The 13,730-nt window shown below is 40.7% G+C and overlaps 1 pseudogene across 1 annotated transcript in view; it reads left to right on the plus strand.

Moving 5' to 3' along the window:
- LOC149156913 (biotin synthase, mitochondrial-like) overlaps positions 1 to 13,730 on the plus strand; it is a 179,995-nt pseudogene that overhangs the window by 59,799 nt on the left and 106,466 nt on the right. The window contains exon 3 of the transcript XR_016262385.1: positions 420 to 526. The product of XR_016262385.1 is annotated as a biotin synthase, mitochondrial-like (transcript). The remainder of the gene's footprint in view (positions 1 to 419; positions 527 to 13,730) is intronic.

Raw genomic sequence — 13,730 nt, forward strand, 5'->3', positions numbered from 1 at the left:
ACATGTCACATTAGCATTTGTTTTTCAGGTTGGTTGCATCATCATGGATCTCTGAGATTCCAAATTTGGTGCTTGCATCTTACCTGAAGGATCAAATTTGATTGAAAGACCATTCTTTGTTATGAACTTGTTATAGAACATTCTAAACTGCTGCTTAGAAGTAGATATGTTTACGCTGTATGTATCTGTTCTTATTTCTCATTAAAAGGGTGCCACTACACGGTCCTACAATTATATGGGTTTGGGAGGTTAGAAAGCATACTCAAACCAAGGCTAAAATTTGGTTTTCCGGCTCTCAAGCTTTATACCATTGCACTGGTCAATATGTTGTTTAGAGTTAGATGATCAGTGTGTTTCTTATGTAGAAGTTAGATAATCATGTTTTTCTTTTCTAGTGGTGATAATTTCTACATGTGCAGGCAAAAGAGGCAGGCAGCACACGTTTCTGCATGGGTGTTGCATGGCGGGATACCGTGGGTAGGAAGACAAACTTCAATCAAATTCTTGACTATGTGAAAGAAATCAGGTTTACTTCAAAACCCAAGAATATGTGTACGCTTTGTATTAAATCATATATTGAGCCATGAAGTGTTAATTGTTATATTTATCGAGTCATTAATTTTATGGGGGGTTGATCTGGCATGTTTTGATTGGGTTGATTTATGCGTGGTCATTGCTGGTGAGTGATGTTGTTTTCTCTGTTGTTTCACATAGAAGACATTCTTCTCATAAGTTAAATGGAAAAAGATGCCAAACATGCGGGGATTATATTCAGTTTTGTTTGTGAATCTACTTTAGAGGAAGGGAGTTATTTGGAAAAATTGGATGTTAAGACTGGCAGGGCGATTTAAAATAACATTTGACTTAAGGGTTTGTTGGTCCAAGTGTTTCAAACATCGGTGATATATCAGGATGCACTCTATTAAACAATATTGTCCCTTGGAAAAATTGTGATTTTTTGAAAATTGAGATTTTGAATATATTGTGATGCATCCAAAAAAATCACGATATATTGCCAGAAATTTGCAGGTCAATGGAAAAAATCGCTGGGTCTACTACAGGTTGCAAATAAAGTCCAATTTTTTGATTCATTTTGAGAAGTGGAAGCAGAGGATTGAGAACAAAGGAGAAATTCACCATCTTCAATCGAGCCAAGGAGGGGAAACTGAGTGTTATCATTGTTGTTAACAGATTTGTTAAAATTGGCAACTAGGGCCAAACACCATGTGGGTCACCTTATTCACGGCTGATAATATTTTTCCTAGATTCCTCTCGTCGAGAGGTGTAGGATTGATCTAAAGATCATCTGATTCCGATAAGTATTTATGGAGATATGAATTTATTTTGATTATGGACAAATTGTAAAAGTCAGCCAGCAACTTATGTAGGCTCAGAAGCCCAAAAGACACATCTATTCATCTTCAACGTTTGCATATAAATACAGGATGTCTCCTCCTCATTTGGTCACTTCACTTCTCATCATCTCTCTCTCTCCTGCGCAGAAAAGAGTCTCTTTCTCTCTCCTGCATAGAAAGACTCTCTCTCACACGTGTGGAAAAAGGACGCAGATTTCTAGGGTTTCAAGCTGCAAAAAGGTACTTTGACCAGCGTTGACCAGCGTGGACTCCTCCTTGACTGCGGATTTGGTGTGGCTGATCCTCCTTGGCAGGCCGCAATTTTTGGCACAGAAATCGAGGTGATCTGACCTCTGGTTTGACCGATATTGACTGCCCTAGTTTAGGGCTGCAAGTTGACTTCAGAAATCTGCAAATCGACTGAACTTTTGGGGCTGTTCTAGGGCTGCTTCTTCAGGCTGTTCAAGGGCAAGTTGACTAGAAATTGACCAAGCATATTGGAGGTCAATTTCAACTCATTTGACCAAGTTTGACTTTGTTGATCTAGGGTTTGCTGCTGCTGATATAAATCAGATTTTTGTACTATTTCTCTCTGCTGAATTATTGAAGATAAAAGAAGATTTGATCAAAGGGTTTCCCCATATTGGGGTTTGTCTCTAGCCAACTGCCACATCTTGTGTCTCTTGTCTTGGCTTGTTTTCTGTTGATTGTTTAAATGTTCTATCTGCACTTTACTTAATGTACATGTGATTGCTAATCTGTGGATCATAATAAGAAAAATAAGTAAACTGCTCTAAGCATAGAACATACCATAATTTAACATGGTATCAGAGCTAAGGTGAAGACAAAGCCCAAGCAAGAGCAAGAGCAATCACCGAAGAGAAGGTTGGCAAGGCTATCTAAAAGAAACTATGGGGTCCTCAACACACTTCCCTGCTGAAGACAAACTCCGTGAGAAGTCTGACTACCACGGATGGAAGATGTCTCTCGATCTAACATTAGAAGAACAAGAAGTGCTGGACCATGTGAGAGGCGGAGTTGTTGAGCCTCCATCAAATGCATCTGCTGCTGCCAAGAACAAATGGACCAAGGGAGAAGTCAAAGCAAAGAAGATCATCAGGGACTTCATTGACAAGCGCTTGGTGGCCTATGTTTCTGAGCTGAACATCTCCAAGGAAATCTTCGATAGACTGGTGAGTTTATTTAAAGTTAATGATGCAAATCAAGTCCTGTTTCTTAGAAATAAGCTGAAGGAAATTAAGAAGGGCAAAGATGAAAATATGCAAGCATATTTTTTAAGGATCACCGAGATCAAGAACGATCTCCTATCTATTGGGGAAGTAATTCCTGATAGGGAAATGGCACTCACAAATCTTGGAGAACTACCATCTGAATGGTATATATTCAGGGCTACTCTCCTCAACAATAATGTAATTCCTAGATTTGAGGAATTAATGGCAAGATGCATTCAAGAAGAAGTAAGGATGGAAGAACAGGAAATGCCTACACTTAAAGGTCATCCCGCTGCCTTTTCTTCTCATGCTAAAAGAAGAAACAATTTCGGGGCTAAATCCAAAGGAAAGGTTGGACCAAAGGGTGGAAGAAAAGGACAATGCTACCATTGCAATAAACCAGGTCATTATGCAAGGGAGTGTCCCGATAAAAGGGACTCACATCGGGATGATGATCAAAATCCCTCTCAAGGCAATCAAAGAAATGGTAGGTCAAATGGCCGAGGTAAAAGGAATGCTGGAAATCAAGGAAGAGGACAACCGTTCAAGAAGGCAAGAAATTCCAGGTATGAATCTAACACTGTTAACAATAAGCAAGATGAATATTATCTACCAGCTGCTCTATCTACCTCTGCTCCTCCGGACTCGCTGGGAAATTGGCTTATTGATAGTGGTGCCTCAAGGCACTTCACTGGTTACAAAGAAGCTCTCCATAATCTAATAGAAAAAGAAACCAACCTGGAAATTGTTCTTGGAGATAATTCGAAATATCCCGTGAAAGGTGTAGGAAATGTCTCTCTTAAATTGAATCAGGGTAATACAATCCACCTACAAGATGTATTATATGTACCTGATCTTAAAAAGAACCTGGTATCCATTTCGGCTATGGAAGACAAAGGCTACAAGGTGGCTTTCAGCGATGGCAAGGTACGTGTATGGAAAAAGAATATTAAAGATGCCTTCACTCTTGGGTTTCGAGTTGATTCATTATATCAAGTCGGAGGAAGTCCGCTAGGTGTCATGTCTTGTGACACATCCCTTCAGTCTGAACTATGGCATCGGAGGTTTGCTCACCTTCATTATAAAGCTCTACTCGATGTTAGACAAATGGTGACCGGGATGCCCGAATTCCGAGTAGAGCAAGAAGGTGTATGTTCGGGATGTGCCAAAGGAAAGCTCAAAAGGGGACCATTTCCCTCAAGCCAAAGCAAGACCTCTGATATATTGCAATTGGTTCACTCAGACATATTTGGTATGATGCCTGTGAACTCCTTGGGAGGATATTCATATTACCTCACTTTTACAGATGATTATTCTCACAAGACTTGGATATACTTAATGAAAAAGAAGGATGAATTGTTCTCCTGGTTTCGACATTTCAAAGCCTTGATCTAGAATCAAACCAAAAAGAAGATCAAGATTTTAAGGATTGATAACGGGACTAAATATGAATCCAATGAGTTTCATAACTTTTGCAATGAGGCTGGCATTAAGAGGGAGACTACTACACCATATACTCCTGAGCAGAATGGTGTGGCAGAAAGGAAGAACCGTACCATTGTGGAAGCTGTCCGTGCTATGCTCCATGATCAAAGACTTAATAAATTTTTCTGGGGCGAAGCTGCAAACACCGCCGTATATGTGCAAAACCGATGCCCTCATCAAGCATTGGGTTCCAAGACTCCCGAAGAGATGTTCACTGGTAAGAAACCTGACGTATCTCATTTTAGAATTTTTGGAAGCCCTGTATATTTTCATGTGCCGAAAGAGAAAAGGAATAAATTGGGTGCATCTGGAAAGAAAGGAATCTTTGTGGGCTATAGTGAAAACACTAAGGGCTATAGAATCTATGTAGCTAGTCAAAGGGAAGTCGAGATTAGTCATGATGTCACCTTTGACGAAGATATGGCCCTTAACAAGGTGGACAATCTTCCTACTTTAAGAAGCTCTCAAGAAGCTGACACCAGGGAACCAAAGGAAAAAGAAGATGAGAAGATGCCTGATGTGGAAGAACCCTTGGATCCTATTGATCCTCCACTGCCTAAGCCTTCCTCTTCAAGGAAGAGGCATTCATGGCTTAGGGGGACACTTGATGATGCTGAAGGACACACAACTCCCCGAGGAACCTTCCGTGAAAGTAAGAAGCCAAACAGGTATCAAGGATACCTGACCATCATGAGCACGATCATCCAAAATGAACCTTCATCATTCATAGATGCCGTCAAGCATCAAGTATGGAAGGGTGCTATGACCGAAGAATATGAGTCTATTATGAAGAACGATGTCTGGGATGTGGTCCCTAGACCCCAGGACAAGATAGTTGTCACTTCAAAATGGATTTACAAGCTAAAGCATGCAGCTGATGGAAGTACAGAAAAATATAAGGCTCGTTTTGTCGCTTGTGGCTTCTCCTAGAAGGAAGGTATACACTATGATGAGATATTTGCACCTGTTGCCCGATTTACCACCATCCGCTCGATCATAGCCCTTGCTGCTTCACAAGGATGGAACCTACATCAGATGGATGTCAAGACTGCATTCTTACATGGTTCGATCAAAGAGGAGGTCTATGTGGAGCAACCCGAAGGATTTGAAATTTATGATCGAGAATCTGATGTGTGCAGGTTGAAAAAGGCCCTCTATGGGCTAAAGCAAGCACCCCGAGCATGGTGTTAGTGTCAGTGTTTCCATCCTTCCTCTAGTGATCAAATATGCTCTTACAAAGTGATTTTGAAGTGTCAAGGTCAAATTTTGTCATTTCAGTGAGTCTTCAAACAAAATTTGGTCACTAGGCATTAGGTCTAGGGTTTGCCCAAATGTCAGTCCATGTCACCATTCAGCTGAGTTTATCATCATTCATAGGGTTGTCATTATTATGTCAGTGTCTAATGAGTCATTTTACACCTTATTCATGCTTCAGTTGTGCCTAGGCAAGCTCATTTCCCTCTCCTAGGGTTTTGAAGGCAATTTCTCTTGGATGGTCAAATCACCGGCAAAACTTGTTTCCTGATGTTCATACACCTTCCCCTATCCTTAAAGTACCTTATCAAACACTTCCCATCCCTTAGATCTGCCAAATTCCTTATTTTTGCACAAACCCTAGTTTCTAGCTACAACATGGCAATTTTCTAGGTTTGGCCTGTGTTTTTCCCTTTTCGACCCCTTCCCCTCACTCAATCTCTGAGATTCCACTTTCCCCTGCTTCCTAACATCCCTCCCCACTCCCAAAAATTTCCCCAAGAATTTAGAAGCCCCCTATCCCCTTCATTTCGCTCCATTTCGACAAAATTCCTTGTTTCACACATCAGGAAAAGTTGCACTCAAATGATGTTTCAGAGCAATAAAAGATGAATTTTGGAAAACTGAGAGAGGTTTTTGTCCATAACATGCCAAAGAGGAAAAACCTCCTTCACTTTTTACACAGGTGTCATGGTTTTAGAGAAATGCCAAAATTACAATCGCCGGATCCAAGGAGTTTGACCAAAGCACAAAAACGAAGGAAAACGCCCGATCCCCTCCATATCTTGGCCGAGGCCTCTCTCACTCACCATGATATTCATTAGCCTCCTCCTAGCAGCAAACCCAAGAAATTTTGAGAGTTTTGAGACATTTTTGGCATTTTTGAGAATTTTACAGGTTTCGGCCATTGGAGTGGTCTCACCCCGCGCGCGACCACTCGTGGGGACAGCTCAGAACGGGAAAAACTCTACATTTTTGGAATTTCCATGCAAAAATACACTTGCCTATGGATGGACTTAAAATTTTATGGAGATTTGGACTTCCAAAAGCTCAAAATACATGCAAATTTTGACTTTCTGCCCCTTTTTTGAGTTGCAGAAAGCTGCCTTGGGAGAAATGACTTTTGAGGGGTCAAATCAATTCCAAATTCAGAAATTCCAGTGGGGTTGGAAAGTAGACTCATAGACCTTTCCAACAAGCTATCTTGCACCTGATTTGGACACCAGGAAGGCCTTCAAACACAGCTGCCAATGTGCGCGACCACTCCAAGGGAGGGGCGCGACCACTCAGGGAAATTTCACCATTTTGACTATTTCGGCCTGCAAAACACTGTTTTTACTTTGGTTGACTTTTGATGTATGTAAATGATGGATTGTTGGGTAATTTTCATGGCACATGGATACATTTACTCTCCTTTAACACTTCTAGAAGTTTCCTTGATGTAAATAGTGAATATTAAATGCATGGATGGGTTACCTAAGTTTTAGAGGCAAGTTGTTTTGACTGCCTATTATCTAGTGCTCAGTTTAGAATTAGTTCAAACTGCTCCTAGGAAGCTGAGCTCGACCTCTAGAGGTGGGGAAAGGAGTTAGATGATCTATATTATGCCTTCTCTTGCTCATTTTCATGGTTGGACTCTGGAGGGAGAAGCTCTATTGTATATTTTTACTTGTATCTCTGCAATTTGAGGAAAAGGAAGGCCAGGGTTTTGCAGACATCATTGTGGATTCTTGTGGATTATTATGTTGATGGTGTGTTTCCTACTTGTCATTGTAAGTGTGTTTATGTGTTCCATCTCTTATTCTATTGCTGCTAATTAAACAAAAGAAGTGATAAAGTTTGAATTCATGCATGCCATGCTTAGCTTTCAATTTTGTTTAATATTTGTGTTTTCCACTGTCTAAAGAGGATTCAAAGTCATTGTTTGCCCTCTTTAGCTCCCTCTCTTTCTTCCTTGATCATCCATCTCAGCTTAAGGCATCAGCACAAACTCCTACCTTGCCCCAAAGACCCACCTGCAAAAACTGAGCTCAAATCCCCACACCCTGAATTGCACTCCCTCCAATTGCCACCAAAATCCCAAAAACTTTAAATCAACCCTCCTTATCAGTTTACTAGCCTAATATCAGTGTCACTGTATTGGTCATCTCTGTCCATTGAATATTTTACTGAGATTGACCGGAGAGAGCCTTCTCATACCCCGTAGGGTTAGCTACGAGGTGAAATGGTTTGATGTTGCCTTGAAGGTTTACCTTCCTCAGCCTAGGGTGAAATCTCAAGCGCTAACATACTGGCGACCATACTGGGGAGAACAAACTTGTCTGTTGATTGATGTGTGTGTTTCATAAGTCTTAGACGGAGCCTGAAGATACGCCAGGTAGCCTTCGAAAACGCTCTTGTTTTACATCAGCGTTAGTAGATAAACGCTGCTTCAGTCAATCTCCGTGAGCTTGTGAACGTAGCGCTTCATTGACACTTTACCCCAGTACATATATCAAGTTCAGATCTGATTGTTGATAGTGGACAACGATCAGACACTTGAAAGGCTGAAATCATTCACTGGCGACTCCTTCACTGAAAAATCCAGAGATCAATGCTTCATGGTGACTTCACTGCAGAGAGATCAGTAGCTTTGAGATTTTCAAGATGGATCGGTTCGCAAGAAGATATGCTCCCTTGAGCCGAGATCACATCCCCGGTTTTCCAAATAAAATTCCGAAGGTAGATTGGTCAAGGAATCTGCCTATATTTAATGATGATGGTAAGAAAGATGCTGCTTTACATCTGGTTAGATTTCATATGCATATTCGCAAGTTGAAGGTGGATTTTCCTGAAGATTGCTTGATAAAGATATTCTTGGCCACTCTGGAAGGTAAAGCTCAATCTTGGTATGAAAGTTTGCCGCCTGCTTGTATTTACTGTTTAAAGGATTTTCATGCTATGTTCATTGAAAGATATAAGGACTCTTATCTATCATTAAATCTAGTTCAAGACTGTTGCCAGCATGCATATAGTTTTATTGAAAGCCTTGAGAAGTTTTATGAAGATGATAATTTCATGGATGAAGAGATCATGGAAGCTCTGTATGAAAAGCCGTTTCAGCAGCACATAGAAATCTTAGAGGATACTTGTCAAGATCAGCAGGTTGAAGATGGCCATATGGCTGTAATTGATGAAAGAGAAGAGCTTGTTTCAGATCTGCCCACAGAAGAAGACAGCAGCATGCAACCCATCAAAGAGAGCTCTACTGTTGAGATCATAGACAGAGTTTTGGATTCAGATGTTCATGAACAACAAGGTGAGATCTTTGTGCAAGTAAGTGATGAATCTCCTTTCAATAACTCAGTAATAAATGATAGTTTGAATGCCTTGTCATATGAAGATAATTATTGTTTAAGCAAAAGAAACCAAAAGGCATTGTCTGAAGAGGAGATAGATCAGCTTTTGAAAGGTCTTGTTACAACCCAAGCTACAACAGATTTGCAATGCACACAGTCAGGAAAGTGTTGGGGAAACTTCTTCCTCTGTTGAAGAAGATGATTGTCTTGTAGATCAGCAAACAGATAATGATAATCTGGTTGTCATATCATGTGAAGATCACCCACCATATTGTCTGACTACCGAAGATCATAGTATACAGGATTACCTTTCAGATTCTTCATATGTTTCATGTGCTGAATTTTTTTTCCAAGAAGAGATTTGCTCATCCATTTGTTCAGAGATTTTTGAAGCCCATGAGCATACTTTTACTGAAGCACATGATGAAGGTAGATCAGAATTTGAAACAAAGGACACCTTGATCTTTCAGCAAGAGGTGGTAATGTCAAGTCTTCATGTTTTCCAGGATCCAATAGCAAGTTTGTTGCAACCAGCAGTGATAGTGTTTATTGCAGTGTTCAGTGATGAAGGAGATCATGGTCAGCTATGTTTTTGGATGCCTAGTTATCAGTTTGTATTGTTGACCAGAAGATCTGATAAGAAGAATCAATCAAGAAGGCATCTGCTTGATTGGTTACATTGGCATTATGATATAGTTTGATGTATATTGTCTTGTAAGAAACACAAGTGGTTGTCATCATGATTTCAAATCTTGATGGACTGCTGCCCTTCAAAAAGCTTTGTAAAGTTTTGTTTTAAGTCGGTCATGAGTCATTTGTGTTTGGTCTGTTGAGTGAGTTTTTTCAAGTTATTTTAGTTTGCCATCGGGTCGGTTTGAGTCAAGTTGCAGTTAAGTTTCAGTCAGTTTTCAGTCAAGTTTTCAGTCAATAAATGAGTCAAAGTCTTGTGTTGTTTGCCGAAATAATGACTCCATTGCCCAATGAATAAAGCACTGGTCTGCTCTCCCAGAGGTCTAAGGTTCTTGGCACCTCCAAGGAGCTACCATCCCCATTGGAGCCAATGTTAGTGTCAGTCTTTCTAGCCTTCCTCCAGTGATCAAATATGCTCTTACAAAGTGATTTTGAAGTGTCAAGGTCAAATTTTGTCATTTCAGTGAGTCTTCAAACAAAATTTGGTCACTAGGCATTAGGTCTAGGGTTTGACCAAATGTCAGTCCATGTCACCATTCAGCTGAGTTTATCATCATTCATAGGGTTGTCATTATTATGTCAGTGTCTAATGAGTCATTTTACACCTTATTCATGCTTCAGTTGTGCCTAGGCAAGCTCATTTCCTTCTCCTAGGGTTTTGAAGGCAATTTCTCTTGGATGGTCAAATCACCGGCAAAACTTGTTTCCTGATGTTCATACACCTTCCTCTATCCTTAAAGTACCTTATCAAACACTTCCCATCCCTTAGATCTGCCAAATTCCTTATTTTTGCACAAACCCTAGTTTCTAGCTACAACATGGCAATTTTCTAGGTTTGGCCTGTGTTTTTCCCTTTTCGACCCCTTCCCCTCACTCAATCTTTGAGATTCCACTTTCCCCTGCTTCCTAACATCCCTCCCCACTCCCAAAAATTTCCCCAAGAATTTAGAAGCCCCCTATCCCCTTCATTTCGCTCCATTTCGACAAAATTCCTTGTTTCACACATCGGGAAAAGTTGCACTCAAATGATGTTTCAGAGCAATAAAAGATGAATTTTGGAAAACTGAGAGAGGTTTTTGTCCATAACATGCCAAAGAAGAAAAACCTCCTTCACTTTTTGCACAGGTGTCATGGTTTTAGAGAAATGTCAAAATTACAATCGCCGGATCCAAGGTGGTTGGCCAAAGCACAAAAACGAAGGAAAACGCCCGATCCCCTCCATATCTTGGCCGAGGCCTCTCTCACTCACCATGATACTCATTAGCCTCCTCCTAGCAGCAAACCCAAGAAATTTTGAGAGTTTTGAGACATTTTTGGCATTTTTGAGAATTTTACAGGTTTTGGCCATTGGAGTGGTCTCACCCCGCGCGCGACCACTCGTGGGGACAGCTCAGAACGGGGAAAACTCTACATTTTTGGAATTGCCATGCAAAAATACACTTGCCTATGGATGGACTTAAAATTTTATGGAGATTTGGACTTCCAAAAGCTCAAAATACATGCAAATTTTGACTTTCTGCCCCTTTTTTGAGTTGCAGAAAGCTGCCTTGGGAGAAATGACTTTTGAGGGGTCAAATCAACTCCAAATTCAGAAATTCCAGTGGGGTTGGAAAGTAGACTCATAGACCTTTCCAACAAGCTATCTTGCACCTGATTTGGACACCAGGAAGGCCTTCAAACACAGCTGCCAATGTGCGCGACCACTCCAAGGGAGGGGCGCGACCACTCAGGGAAATTTCACCATTTTGACTATTTCGGCCTGCAAAACACTGTTTTTACTTTGGTTGACTTTTGATGTATGTAAATGATGGATTGTTGGGTAATTTTCATGGCACATGGATACATTTACTCTCCTTTAACACTTCTAGAAGTTTCCTTGATGTAAATAGTGAATATTAAATGCATGGATGGGTTACCTAAGTTTTAGAGGCAAGTTGTTTTGACTGCCTATTATCTAGTGCTCAGTTTAGAATTAGTTCAAACTGCTCCTAGGAAGCTGAGCTCGACCCCTAGAGGTGGGGAAAGGAGTTAGATGATCTATATTATGCCTTCTCTTGCTCATTTTCATGGTTGGACTCTGGAGGGAGAAGCTCTATTGTATATTTTACTTGTATCTCTGCAATTTGAGGAAAAGGAAGGCCAGGGTTTTGCAGACATCATTGTGGATTCTTGTGGATTATTATGTTGATGGTGTGTTTCCTACTTGTCATTGTAAGTGTGTTTATGTGTTCCATCTCTTATTCTATTGCTGCTAATTAAACAAAAGAAGTGATAAAAGTTTGAATTCATGCATGCCATGCTTAGCTTTCAATTTTGTTTAATATTTGTGTTTTCCACTGTCTAAAGAGGATTAAAAGTCATTGTTTGCCCTCTTTAGCTCCCTCTCTTTCTTCCTTGATCATCCATCTCAGCTTAAGGCATCAGCACAAACTCCTACCTTGCCCCAAAGACCCACCTGCAAAAACTGAGCTCAAATCCCCACACCCTGAATTGCACTCCCTCCAATTGCCACCAAAAACCCCAAAAACTTTAAATCAACCCTCCTTATCAGTTTACTAGCCTAATATCAGTGTCACTGTATTGGTCATCTCTGTCCATTGAATATTTTACTGAGATTGACTGGAGAGAGCCTTCTCATACCCCGTAGGGCTAGCTACGAGGTGAAATGGTTTGATGTTGCCTTGAAGGTTTACCTTCCTCAGCCTAGGGTGAAATCTCAAGCGCTAACACATGGTATGGGAGAATCGATAACTATTTGATGAAGCTGGGATTCACTAGAAGTGAAGCTGGCCCTAACCTTTACTTTAAGGTTATAGATAACAAGCCTCTCATATTGGTGCTTTATGTTGAAGACCTCTTTCTAACAGGTGCAGACCCTCTCATTCACAAATGTAAGAGGGCGCTGGCTTCTGAATTCAAGATGAAAGACCTAGGACTCATGCACTATTTCCTAGCACTCGAAATCTGGCAGAAACCAGGGGAGATTTTTCTATCTCAAGGAAAGTATGTGGTGAAGATACTGGAAATATTCTACATGGTGGACTGCAAGCCCGTAACTATTCCGATGGAGCTTAAATTTAAGAAGTTAAGTGGTAGTGTTGCCGGACCTGTTTTAAGTGGTGAACTCCTGTCCGGATATATGCTTTGCAGTCAACACTTTGAGTCAACATATGGTTGAGCCTCGCCACTCACAGTGGATTGGTGCCAAGAATTTGCTGAGATATATTCATGGCACAATCACTCGTGGATTAAGATACATTGCCGGAAATGTGAGACTACTTGGGTATACTGATGTTGATTGGGCAGGCAATGTGGAGGACCGAAAGAGCACCTTCGGGTGCTGTTTTTTCTTTAGGATCTGGCTCGATATCCTGGATGAGCAAGAAGTAGAAGTTGGTGGCTTTGAGCACCGCCGAGGCAGAATACATTGCAGCTAGTATGGCCTCCTGTGAGGTATTCTGGTTGCGAAAGCTCTTCAGTGAGCTGTGTTGACCACTACTGGTCAACTACCCATGCAGTACACCTCCTTTCTGTTGGCAGAGAAGGGTAGCTCCTGAGCGACATGTCCGTGCCAGCCTACAGTCATCGACAGCTTGATCTTTCCTGTTGTAAACCCAGTCTGCACGTTTGAATTGTAAATAATCTAAGCAGATCAGAGTCATGTATGTAAAGTTGCCTAGGTGGACCTAACTTTCTAATGACAATCTGCGTCCCGGGAGGTTTTTAGTCCCACCGATCCATGGATCGGCAGAGTTTTCCTTCAAACCCGACCCCAAAGCCGGGATGCATTTCGTTATTAGGACTTTAGGAGAATCCTAGCGTGTTAATCTGCTAGATTATAGTTGTGTCGCAGATCTGGGTGGTCTATGAGGGTCTATGTTAAAGTGGGTTCGTCCCCTTAAGATGTAAATTGTAAAAGTCATGATGTAATGTGTCTTGAGGGTTGAGAAATGTTTAAATCCCCTCATGAGTCCTAGGTCCTAGGTCCTAGGGGATGTTTCCAACGGTTTGGTTCAAATGATCCATTTAGAAAATAAATAAAATATTAAAATAAAAATAAAAAAAAAATAAAAAAAATAATAATAATAATAAAAAATTCATAAAACAAAGCAAAAACCCTAAATAATAAAATAATAATATTTTTTGTGAACACATGCAAAATATCTTTTAAATAAAATCGACGGATGAGATCAAGAGGTGTCTTGATCCTCATCAACGGTCGAGATCAGTTCTACATGGATCACCCAAAACTAGCCGTTGGGATCATTTCCTTCTTATAGGGTCTTAGGGGGTCATTTTACAGGTTTATCTGATCTGTGAGTCTGTACTGAAAGCTCTCTTGTAAACTGATTTCTGATTAATAAAAAGACTTTGGG

Source organism: Pinus tabuliformis, chromosome 9 (genome assembly GCF_031772625.1).
Source record: "Pinus tabuliformis cultivar Carrire ecotype Pingquan chromosome 9, CPIR1, whole genome shotgun sequence".
Lineage (NCBI taxonomy): Eukaryota > Viridiplantae > Streptophyta > Pinopsida > Pinales > Pinaceae > Pinus > Pinus tabuliformis.